Source organism: Antechinus flavipes, chromosome 3, assembly GCF_016432865.1.
Source record: "Antechinus flavipes isolate AdamAnt ecotype Samford, QLD, Australia chromosome 3, AdamAnt_v2, whole genome shotgun sequence".
Classification (NCBI taxonomy): Eukaryota; Metazoa; Chordata; class Mammalia; order Dasyuromorphia; family Dasyuridae; genus Antechinus; species Antechinus flavipes.
Window position 1 is genome coordinate 260,457,408 of NC_067400.1, and position 12,072 is coordinate 260,469,479.

Here is a 12,072-nt window from a genome sequence, read left to right on the forward strand (position 1 = left end):
ACCTGCATATTCTGTCAAGGGATATGTGAGGGAAAACATTTTGGAAATGTTGAAGCTATATTATTGGTAAAAGTAGTAATTGCAGTAGTTTTAATATTCATAGAAGTAGTCATGGTAGTAGCAGTCATAGTATTCATAATAGTTTTAATAGTTGTCATAGTTGTAATATGTAGTACCACCATGGTGGTAGTAGTGGTAGTGGGATTATCTGTTTAAATAGAATATAATTGCCAATGACACTTTGAAGCTCCCAGGGCTTTAAGTAAAATAGCAATGTAAACATGTTTTCTTCTCCTTTTGGTCTTCACACAGTGGTTTAATTTCTAATTTAGTCATCACTAGCACAACTAAATATTCAAATAAATAAAAAGTATTAAATAATTATACATAAAATAAAAGCACCAAATAATGTATTTATTTTTAAATATGTGTATTAAACTCCACAAAATAATATTACCAACCCCCCACACAAAAAGAAAAAGGAAATTAAACCATGGAGGATATGGAGGACAAGCTGAAAAATTTGAAGTCTATCCTATTGGCCATAGGAAATCCCTGTTTTTTGAGCTAGAGAATGATAGGGTTAAATTTTTGTCTTGGGAAGATTCTTTTGGTAGCTATGTGAAGGACAAATTAGAACAAAAGGTGATTGGACACAAATTACCAGCTCTCCTGCTTTCTCAATAGCCATAAAGTAAGGCAGGAATATATGCTTGTTCCCATGGTTTTTTAGCATGGTATTTTTAGCAATATTGCCAGATGACTTCAACAAAGATAAAATAGCATCAAGATCTTCAAGGTCAATTATTTAACTTGAAAAGACTACAAGCCAAGACTAAAGTGGAGGGAGAGCTGGTGTGTGACATTTTGTTTGCAGATGATTGGTGCACTCAATGCAGCCTCTGAGGCTGAGATGCAGTAGATTACAGATTCCTTCTCTGCTACTTGTGTGAATTTTGGCCTTACAATCAATACTAAGAAAACAGAGGTTCATCATGAGCCAGGACTGCATTATCCATATATAATATAAGCATCAATTATGACAAATTGAGAAATTGTACCTGCTGTGGATAATTTCACTTACATTGGCAGTGTACTTTCTAGGAATGTATGCATTTATGATGATATTAATGCATGTGTTGCCAGAGCTAATTATGTTTGAGAGGCTCTGAAGGAAAGTATAGGAAGTAATTAATAAGAAATTATTAATCTGCCCACCAAACTGAAGGTCTCTGAAGCCAGTTGACCTCATTGTTATATGCTTGTGAAACCTGGACAATATACCAGAAAACTGAATTTCTTTCATTTGAATTGTCTTAGAGGATTCTAAAGATCACATGGCAAGATATGGTATTGAGCATTAGCTTCTTTCTCAAGCTGAACTGCCAAGCATTCAAACTCTACTGCAGAAAGTACAACTCTAATGGGCTAGCCATATTGTTCAAATGGCAATGTAAAATTGTTCAAATGCATGAAATAATAGTTTATGGAGAGCTCAAAAGAGATCACAAGGAAGTCAGAAGAAAAAATACAAAGACACTCACATGGTCTCTCAGAAGAACTTCGGAATCAATTGTGAGTTGTGAGGACTCACAAAGGACTATCCATAGCACATCTCAATAAAAGAAGGCACTGAGCTCTATGAACAAAGCAGAATTACAGTAGCTCAAATGAAACGTGAGAAATACAAGTTTAGAGACATTTCCATGTCAAATGTTCATATGAACTATCTGTGCTTGACCTGTGATAGAGCTTTTTGAGCCATTATTAGTTTGATCAACCACAGTCACACACCCTGTACATTGATCCTGACATAGTGATAACATTTTGCTCCTCATAAAGAATGAAGGATAAATCAACCAATAAGGAAGGATATTTACTGCATATGATATGCTGGCCATTGTAACCTATACCTTGTAATATCAATTCCTCACTTTTCAAGAGCCCTTAATTTCTTTGTGGCTCCCCTATGATCAGCTACAAGAACTACTAAACCCCATTCATGTTCCTTTAGAATCTGGATCACAGAACTTCAGGAGATAAATTCAAAATGCTATTTTCATACCAACTCAGTTACTTCTTCCAATCTGCTATGGAAGGTTAAATCATTAATTAGGTATTAAACACTTCTTTAATATACCTATAATCACTTTTATATGCTTGTTCACATGCATAGCAGTTAACCAAATCTCCCACCAATCTCTTATTATCTAATCTATATAGCAACAAGGAAGATTATGCTTACTTGTTCTAATATCAGTAAGTTAATAAGCATTTAAGTGCCTAGTAAATGCCATATCTTGTGATAAGATCTGAGGATAAAAAGAAAAGAAAAAGGGGAAAAGAAAATAAGAATTTATATAATACCTACTTTGTGTCCCACATTATGTTAAGCACTAGGAATACAAAGAAAGATAAATGATAGTCTCTGATCTCAAAGCAATAATAGTCTAATGGGAAATGCTGCATGAAAACAACTAGGAACAAACAAGATAAAGGCAGGATAAATTGGAGATAATCAATAGAAGGAATGCACTAGGATTAAGTCAAAAAAGTGGAATTATGCTGGATTTTGAAGGAAATCAAAAGGTAGAGATGAGGAGGCAGAGTATTCTAAGTATAGAGAAACAACCAATGAAAATGCCTGGAGAGAGTAATGTGTTGTGTGGAAAACAGCAAAAAGGAGGCCAGTGTCAATAAAAGCTACTTAACCTATGTTTGCTTCAGTTTCTTCATCTGTAAAATGATGGGCTGTTGTGAAGATCAAATGAGAGAATGTAAACAGCTTAATATAATATCTAGAACACAGGAGGCTCTATATAAATACTAGCTATCATTATTAGTAGTCATAGTCATAAAGGGTGTTGATTTCATGCTTCTTAGTAATCACATATTTAATGAGGAGAATGTGACTTTTTTAAAGGTCTTTGTGGACATGATAAAGAGAAGCACGAAAACTTACACAAGCTGTTGCAAAACAAAGTAAACAGAGCTAAGAAAACAGCATATATCATGATAACAACAATATTTATTGAAAGAACTACCAAAAAATCTAAAATAAGTCATTCAAGTTTACATAAAGCAAATTGATTAAAATATATATCTATCTATAGCTATGTCATAGATACCTAGTATGTATATATACACACATATATACATATATATGTATATATATATTCTATATCTATATATATAGAAATAGATATAGGTATAGCTAGACATAGATTATATAGATATAAAAGAAAGCAAATACTCTCCCCTACTCCTTTGCAGAATTGGGGAGGAAAGTCTTTCTTTGATATGGAACATTTTTTATGTTGTCAGATTTTTAAAAATATATATTGATTGGTTTTGCTATTTATTTTCTCTTCTTCCTCATTTTCCTAATTAAAAAACAGATAGGTGGTTCTGTGGTTAGAGCACTAGCCCTCAAGTCAGGAGGACCTGAGTTCAAATCTGTCCTCAGACACTTAACACTTCCTAGCTGTGTGACTCTGGCAAAGTCACTTAACCCCAATTGCCTCAGGAAAAAAAAAATCATTAAAAGAAATGATTCTCAGCAAGACAAGGCGAAGGAAGGATATAAGGAGAAAATTTTGTGATTGAATAAAGTATTTCAATAAATTTTTAAAGGCGTAAGTGGTTAGTTTTATTTTTTTAACTTATTTGCAAGAAAGGTTTATATGGTAGTTAACTATATCTAAACACTTCTCTTACAATGCTAGTCCTACTTGGGTTCCATAAATTAAAATTCTGTTTTGAACTGATTTCCTGTTCATTACACTAGGTGAAATAATATGCATTATTCTGTGCAGCAAGTTGGTGGTTATGTAAAAGGCCAAAGTATAACTCTATGACATCTATAATATTTACAAAAACTATCATTTGTACAGTAGAAGCAAATAAAGCCAGAAAATGAAATGTTGATTTAAATCAAAATTCACATTTGAATCCCTCTGGTACTACTTATTTATTGGAGGATCATTCTTCTGCATGGGGCACATGCTGTGGGGTGTTAATCAGTCTAAATATAGAATCACAAAATCAAGTAGTTTTAAAAATGGAAAAGTTGTCTGTTTTAAAGTTTTATCCATTACTTCTAATTCCACTTTTTGAGGCCCAACAGAACAAATATAATTTAACTTCCACATGGTGGCCTTTCAAATAAATGAAGACAGTATTTGTTCCCCCAAGCCCTATTTATTCTCTTCCCCAAGCTGAACTTTAGGATTCTTCAATCAATTCTCAAGTTACAAAGACTTTGAGACTCTTAGCTCACCCATCTCCAAACTTTTAATGTCCTTCCTAAAATGTACCACCCAGGCCTAAACACATTAATTTAAATGTGGTTTGACACATGATAAGGTATAGCAGGATTATCACCATCTTATTCCTATTCCCTTTTCAAAGTAGACTGAGATCATATGAGCTTTCTTTACTGACATATTTTGATTCCATGTGACACTTTGAAGCTTTAGATATTATAGCTCATCTATTGCAACTGCTTCATTTACTCAATTTTCAAATTCAAACTCAATTTCAAAATTCAAAAATTGGACCCCAATTTTCTCAAGATCAAAGACACTGAAATTCAAAGAACTCAAGTGAATGATCCAAAGCCACATACCAGAATTAGGATTCAAATTCATGTCCTTCAATTGGAAATTCAGTGCTCTGTCTTCTATGCTACATCAGCACTAGCACTTTGATTTTTCCCATTGAATCAACACTACCACTAAACCCAATATTGACTCATGTAAACTAACAGAAACATGCGCTTCCTTTGCTCAGAACACTAACCCTCTTTTCTCATTCTTAAGAAAGCAGCAACATCTATATGATTTTTTCCTTGAAAAGATAGCTGAGAAATTAGTCCAAATGCTTAACAATTTGATGTTCTTTTAAAAACAGAGAATAGAAAAAATTAGTCAAGGCTGGAGTGTGGGGAGATATTGTTAAAGGATAGCAGAAGAAAATGACTTAGAAGCCATTTTCTTGAATCTGAGAAAGATCATCTTGTTTGTCTTTCTTCAGCTCCCATTACATTAAAAATAAAAAAAAAAACTTCAAAGTTTCCAACGAAGCTCATTTTTATTACCCATTTGCGTGCCAGAAAGACGCTGTAACTAAGAAATTCTAGAGCTGTCAGTTTTCTTCCTTTATTCTCCATTGATTTTACAGCATAATGTTCAATGGACCTTTTCCCAACTACTGAAAAATCTGTTTTCTACATTTGTGATCTCACTGTACTTGAACTGAGAAGATTAGTTAACAAGTTGATGTATTTCTCATTATTTGATTATAAATTTCTAGACAAAGGGAAAACATATGTCTTCCAGAGAGGAATAAAGTGGATAGAGACTGCTTTCTTAACCAGGAAACCTCAGTAGGTTCAGAAGCATGCACACAATTTCTAAGAAGGCTAATTAATCCTGAAAAGATAATTTTGCTTATGCCAAAATAGAATACTGATGATTTATAAAATTTTACTTGAAATTCTCAAGAATATTGGATTCACAGATCTATAGTTCAAAAATGTTATTAAATAGTTAATCTGGGTAACTTGGGATTTATGACCTAATCCCTCAACAACAACAACAACAACAACAAAAGTTTCATTCAAAGACATGTATATGTGTATTCACACACAGTTATACCTTGCAACAGTTCATTTGAATTCAATTAAAAGCTTTCTAAAACTTAATGAAAAGTGCTTCCTTAAAGTGAGACATAAAAATCCTCAGGAACCTCAGACTCATTAGGAAGACAGGGTGTATGTAATAATTCAAGAAAAAAAATACAAGATATCCCATAACAATTGTCAAATTAGTGATAAAGACATTATTAAGAAAGGAATTCACAAATCAGAACTGAAGACTGGTGCCATCAAGATGAATTTGTAAACAAATGGATACTTTTAGGCTAGACAAAAAGGACTTGAATAAATGGACAGGAGTGAGGTGGTGGTGGAGAGGGACATACTGAAACTGCTAAAATCAGGCAAGGTTGGAGGGAGATCATTAACAGAACAAGTTTCCAGAGGTAGGACCAGATTAGATAAAAAGAACAGGTGTAGGGAGAGATAGTCTTGTAAAGAAAGGCTATCTAATTCTATTAGCTTGGAAAGATGAAAATGAGTCATATTCTTGAGAAATTTTGAAATGAATAAGGAGAGTAAATGAGGTGCTACTATACATAAACTAGAATCCCAAAATAGCTTCCAAGCAGGAATAAGCAGAAAGTGGTAGTTCGATGGAGGCAGTAAAGAGAAAAATGTTTGGAACAGAAAAAGTGAGAAATATAATTTAAGAAAGAAATCAAGTGAAGTCTGAGTTATCTCTATTAATTTTTAAGTGTTCTTTATGCCTATTATCTACAATGAAGAAAGGGTATAGGCCTTTCTAATAAAATCAGACTTAGAGCAAAGGTATCTATTATGACAAGCATTAAATGCTAGAAGACAAGCAAAAAATGAGGTCTTAAGCATTAGCAAAAAAGTAACAAAATTATCTCTTTTTTGTCAATGATTTGTTCACTTACCTAGAAAACCTGAGATATCCAACTAAAGTTTAATGTAAATAATTAATAACTTCAGTAAAATAGCAAGTCATAAAATAAACAAAAAAATCATCAACCTTTCTGTATATTGTCAACAAAACTCAGTAGGAAGAGGCAGAAAAAGAAAATCCATTCAAAATAAGATATATAAAATATCTATGAATACAATAATAAGGAACACATAGGAATTACTTGAAACAATTACAAAACACTATTTATAGAAGTAAAAGAAGACAAAAATGGAGAACTATTAATTGCTCATGCTTAGGCTGCGCCAATATAATAAAAAATACCTATATAATATAAATCAATTTACAAATTGACACCAAATCAATGAAACTTCCAAAGTTTTTCATGAAATTGGGATCAGGGGTGGGGAGAAGAATGACAACATTCAGCTAGAGGAACAAAAAATCAAGAGAAATAATTTAAGTAGGAAGGAAGTGAACTTAGAAGGAACAGATCTGAATTACAGTGCTTGTACACAGCAAAAACACCGAAAACAATTTTATTCTAATTCAAAAATGGAAAAGTTGATCAATAGAAAAGATAATGTAAACTAGACCTAGACACACATAAACATAGAGACATAGAGTTCAATAAATTCAAAGTCACCAATTAATGAGAAAATAAGTCTTTTGTAAAAATTCTTGGAAAACTAAAAAGTTATATTGCAGAAATTATATTTAGACCAGCAATTCATACCATATACAACACTGAACTACATATGTATACATGACCTAGATGTAAAGGATTATAAACAAATTTGAGAAACAGGAAAACTGATATATCTTAAAACTATTTATAGAGGAAGGATCTTGACCAAATCAGGAAAAGAAGGGACACAGGAAATAAAACGAACCATTTTGAAAACACAAAATTGAAATACAAACACTCAATGTTAAAATTAAACTTGGGGAAAAATTTTCAGCAAATTTCTCTGACAAAGATCTAATATATAATAAATAATAATTTATTTAATATTTGTAATAATAAAGCTATAATAATACTATAAAATTGCTACAAACATATATAAGATCAAGAGCCATTTTCCAATAGGTAATTTGAAAAATGATACGAACAGTTCTCAAAAGATGAAATATGAGCAACCAACAATCCTAAATCTGCCTTAAATCAACCCTAAAAAACCATTAAAACCTACCTAAAATAATTAAATAAGAGATTGCAGTTTGAAACAACTCTAAGGTTCTACCTCACACCCATCAAGTTGACAAAGATGACAAAAAGGGAAGTGATAATTGTTGGTATGGCAGTGAGAAAATCAAGCACATATATATATATATATATATATATATATATATATATATATATATATATATATTATTGTTGAAATTGTGAATTGTTCTCGTCATTATGAAAATCACTTCAGAACACATATTGAAAAACTCAATAATCTGATCTAGCAATATTGTGACTGGGCACATACCTTCAAAATACCAAATAAAAGAGAAAATGCCAATAATCATAAAAATATTTATAGAAGTACTTATTTGTTCTAGCAAAAAAACTGTGAACAATGAACAACGCCTATAAATTTAGAAATGATTGGACTAATTATGACTTAAAACAAAAAAGAATATAAATTAGATAAATAAGCAAAGTACAATCAGGTTTATATCAGTAAGGAAATTAGAAAACGTTTTGCTAGAATTTAAAATTTTTTATATGAACCTTAAAATCACCAATAAACATGAAAACTACAAACACAAAAGATAGAAAAAATAGTATTACATATGGAATTATGAATCTATTAATACAACTTGCTTATTTAAATATATATTTCATTTAATGTACTACCTATGTTATTCAGCTTCTCTGTGTTCCCTCCTCAATCCCCTTCATTTCTTCTGCATAGTTCTGAGATGTTCATTGACATTCTTTTCTTCTTTTCTCTTGTGCACCATTCAGTCCTCATTCTCCATCTTTCAATTAAAAAACTCTCACTTGCAACAAGTAATTATATTCAAGCAATTTTTTTTTTTTGTATTGGTTGAGGCAGAAAATGTATGTCTTATTCTGTACCATCCATCACTTTTCCATCAAGAAATGGGAAAGAATGTTTCACGTTAGGGAAAATGGTCTGCATTTCTGCCACATCAATGATTTGTTTTCTGTTTCAGGTGTAGAATGATTTCTCTCTTAAAGGATACATTGAGCATTGAACAAATGAATTTCCACATTCCTGGTTGTGAAAGAAAACATTTCCTAAAGAAAAGATATGCAAAACTTCAATTGGAAAAAAAGAGGGAGATCTAAGATGAAGGATAAAACCCTGGACTTTTATCAGAGTAATGAATAATAGCAGAATGTTACAAAGGAGTGGGAAGGAAGGGGAAAAGCAGCTATAATTAGATTTCAAAATAGATTTTTTAGAGTTTTCCTGAAGAAGAGAGAGCTAGATGCTGTGAGGAGGAAGAATGGCACATTAAAGTCTCAGAAATAATCAGATAAAAGATTATCCAGCAAGGAGCAAAAGAAGAAAAGATGACTAGTTGGCAATTTCATACTCAGGGATACAGAGATAGCTATTTGTCAATAGTTGATGATAATATAGCAGTACATTTTCTTCTTAGAGCAAATAGCCAAGAACTTGTTAAGGCATTTCAAAACAAATGACAACAAAGGACTTTTGATAATTCATGTAGGTGCAAATGGCATTTCCAGGAGGAATTTTAAAAGTATTGCTAAAAATTATGAAGTTTCGAGCAAAAATCTGAAAACAAGAGGCAAAAGTTGTGATTTTTTTCCTCTGTTACTTACAGAAGTCAAGATGTGTAAGATAGGGGCTCCCCATTTTCCTACAATGGGTATTAATTTTTCCTAAACTACAAAAAGTTTTTTTTTTCTAGAAAATTGCTTAGTCCTTACCTTTTTTGAAGTAGCTTCTTGATCACCTAAAAGGATAAAAGTCCCATGTACTTGTGACCAAGTTTCTTTTAATTTGGTCCCTTCAATTTGGTGGATTTGGAAAACTTTAGCGTTATCTTGCTCTGCCCTGCAACAAAGAGTTTCTATGTGCAGAAGAGTGAGACTGTACCCAGAAAAACAAAGTTCTATTGTATTTGTGCTGCAAATTCTTCTTGTATTATGGCTAAGTAAATCTTTTTGTTAGCTACCAATGATTTGTAAGTACCTCATTTAGTCCTAACATCATTCCTGAACAAAAAGAATAAGTTAAGTCCACCTCCAATAGATAATAGGAGAAAAGTTTGATATTAGAAGTAAACAATTGACTAAGAAGGTGGTACCTAAGATTTGGATTTAAATTTCTGGATCATGGTTTACAAGATAAGGTTGAAAGATTCCTAACAGGGGGACTTCCGGTTAAGATGGCGGAGAGGAGGCACACAGCTGTGTAGCTCCACACTTTCTCTCACTATCCATTTCATTACAAGCCTCTGAATTAATGCTTGACTGAAAAAAAACCCACAAATAGTTACCAAGAGAAGCCATCCTTGAGACTCGCCAAGAAAGGTCTGTCTTTACTGGAGGGCTGGGACGGTTTTAGATCGGGCGCAGGCGGCGGGCAGCGGCAGGGAGAGCACGGGAGCAGACTGGAGAGGGGGTGAGGAGTGATCGCAGCCGTCTCTGCAGGGAGAGCTTTGCTACAGGACCGGATACTTTGCCCTGGCAGCAAGTCAGCAGCCCAGCAGAGAAGCTAAAAACACCGGGGCTGAAGAATACAACCCCAAACAGCTGGAGTCTCTCGGGACCTGGCCGCCCTCCCCCCTTCTCCCTCCCCCCCAGTGACTCAGCACGCTCTGGGATCTCAGAGCGCAGGCCCAGCACAGTAGGGCTAGTGCCTCACTGCTGCCCCCCCGCAGTCTGGAGAGGAAGCTCGGTAACATACCCAGCCCCTCCCCCAAAGAAAGAATCCAGTTTTTTCTGTTTTTCTTTGCTAGTTTGTCCTTGATTATTAGACAGAATGAGCAAGAAACTGAAGAGGACTTTAACCCTTGACAGCTTCTATACAGATAGAGAGCAGACTCTAAATCCTGAGGAGACTAAAAACAGACAGTCCCCAGGTAAATCCCCAAAGGAGGAGATCATCTGTTCCTCAGCACAGATAAACCTCATAGAAGTAATTAAAAAGGCTCTCACAAGGGAGCTAGAAGAAAAATGGGAAAAGGAGAGGGAGGCTTGGCAAAAGAGCCTGGAGAAGTCAGTTAAAGAGAGAGTGGATAAAGAAGTAAAATCCTTGAAAAATAGGATTGGTGAACTGGAAACAGAAAATAGCTCTCTAAAAAACAAAATTGGCGAAATGGAAAAAAATTCCACAGAACAAAAGAACTCAATGGGACAATTAGAAAAAGATTTTTAAAAAGTGAGTGAAGAAAATACTTCACTGAAAATCAGAATTGAACAATTGGAATTGAATGACTCAAGAAAACAAGAAGAATCAGTCAAGCAAATCCAAAAAAATCAAACAATGGAAAAGAATGTGAAATACCTTCTGGGGAAGACAACAGACCTGGAAAACAGATCCAGGAGAGACAATCTGAGAATCATTGGACTTCCAGAAAAACATGATGAAAAAAAGAACCTGGACACTATTTTCCAGGAAATTATCAAAGAGAACTGCCCAGAAATCATAGGAACAGAGGAAAAAATAAACGTTGAAAGGATTCATCGATCACCCACTGAAAGGGATCCTAAAATCAAAACACCAAGGAATATAGTGGCCAAATGCCAGAACCCTCAGACGAAGGAAAAAATATTGCAAGCGGCTAGAAAAACCCAATTCAAGTATCAAGGAGCCACAATAAGGATCACCCAGGATCTGGCAACATCCACATTAAAAGATCGAAGGGCCTGGAATATGATATTCCGAAAGGCTAAGGAACTTGGTATGCAACCAAAAATAACTTACCCAGCTAGAATGAGCATCTTTTTCCAGGGAAGAAGATGGACATTCAACAAAGTAAGCGAATTTCATCTATTTCTGATGAAAAAGCCAGAACTTAACAAAAAGTTTGATCTACAAATATAGAACTCAAGAGAAATCTAAAAAGGTAAAGATTAATCTTGGGAACTATATTTCGACTATATAGATATATAAAGAATACATGTATACCTTGTTCTAGAAATTGATGTGGAAAGAACATTATACCAGAAAAAGGGTAAAGTGGGGGTAGTACATCTCATGAAGAGGCATAGGAAACCTATTATATCTGAGAGAAAGAATGGAGGGGGATGAATATAGTGGGTATCTTACTGCCTTCAGAATTGGCTTTAAGGGAAAAATCTTAAGACATATTCAATCTATGGTGAAACTTCTCCCACCTCATTGAAAAGTGAGAAGGGAAAAGTGAAAAAGGAAGGAATAAGCTAAGCGGAAGGGAATACGGAAACTGGGAGGGAAAGGGGTAAGATAGGGGGAAGAACTCTAAGGTGGGGGGAGGGATACTAAAAAGGGAGGGCTGTGAGAAGTAAGTGGTGCTCACAAGCTTAATACTGGGAAGGGGGGGGAAGGGGAAAGAAGGGAGAAAAGCA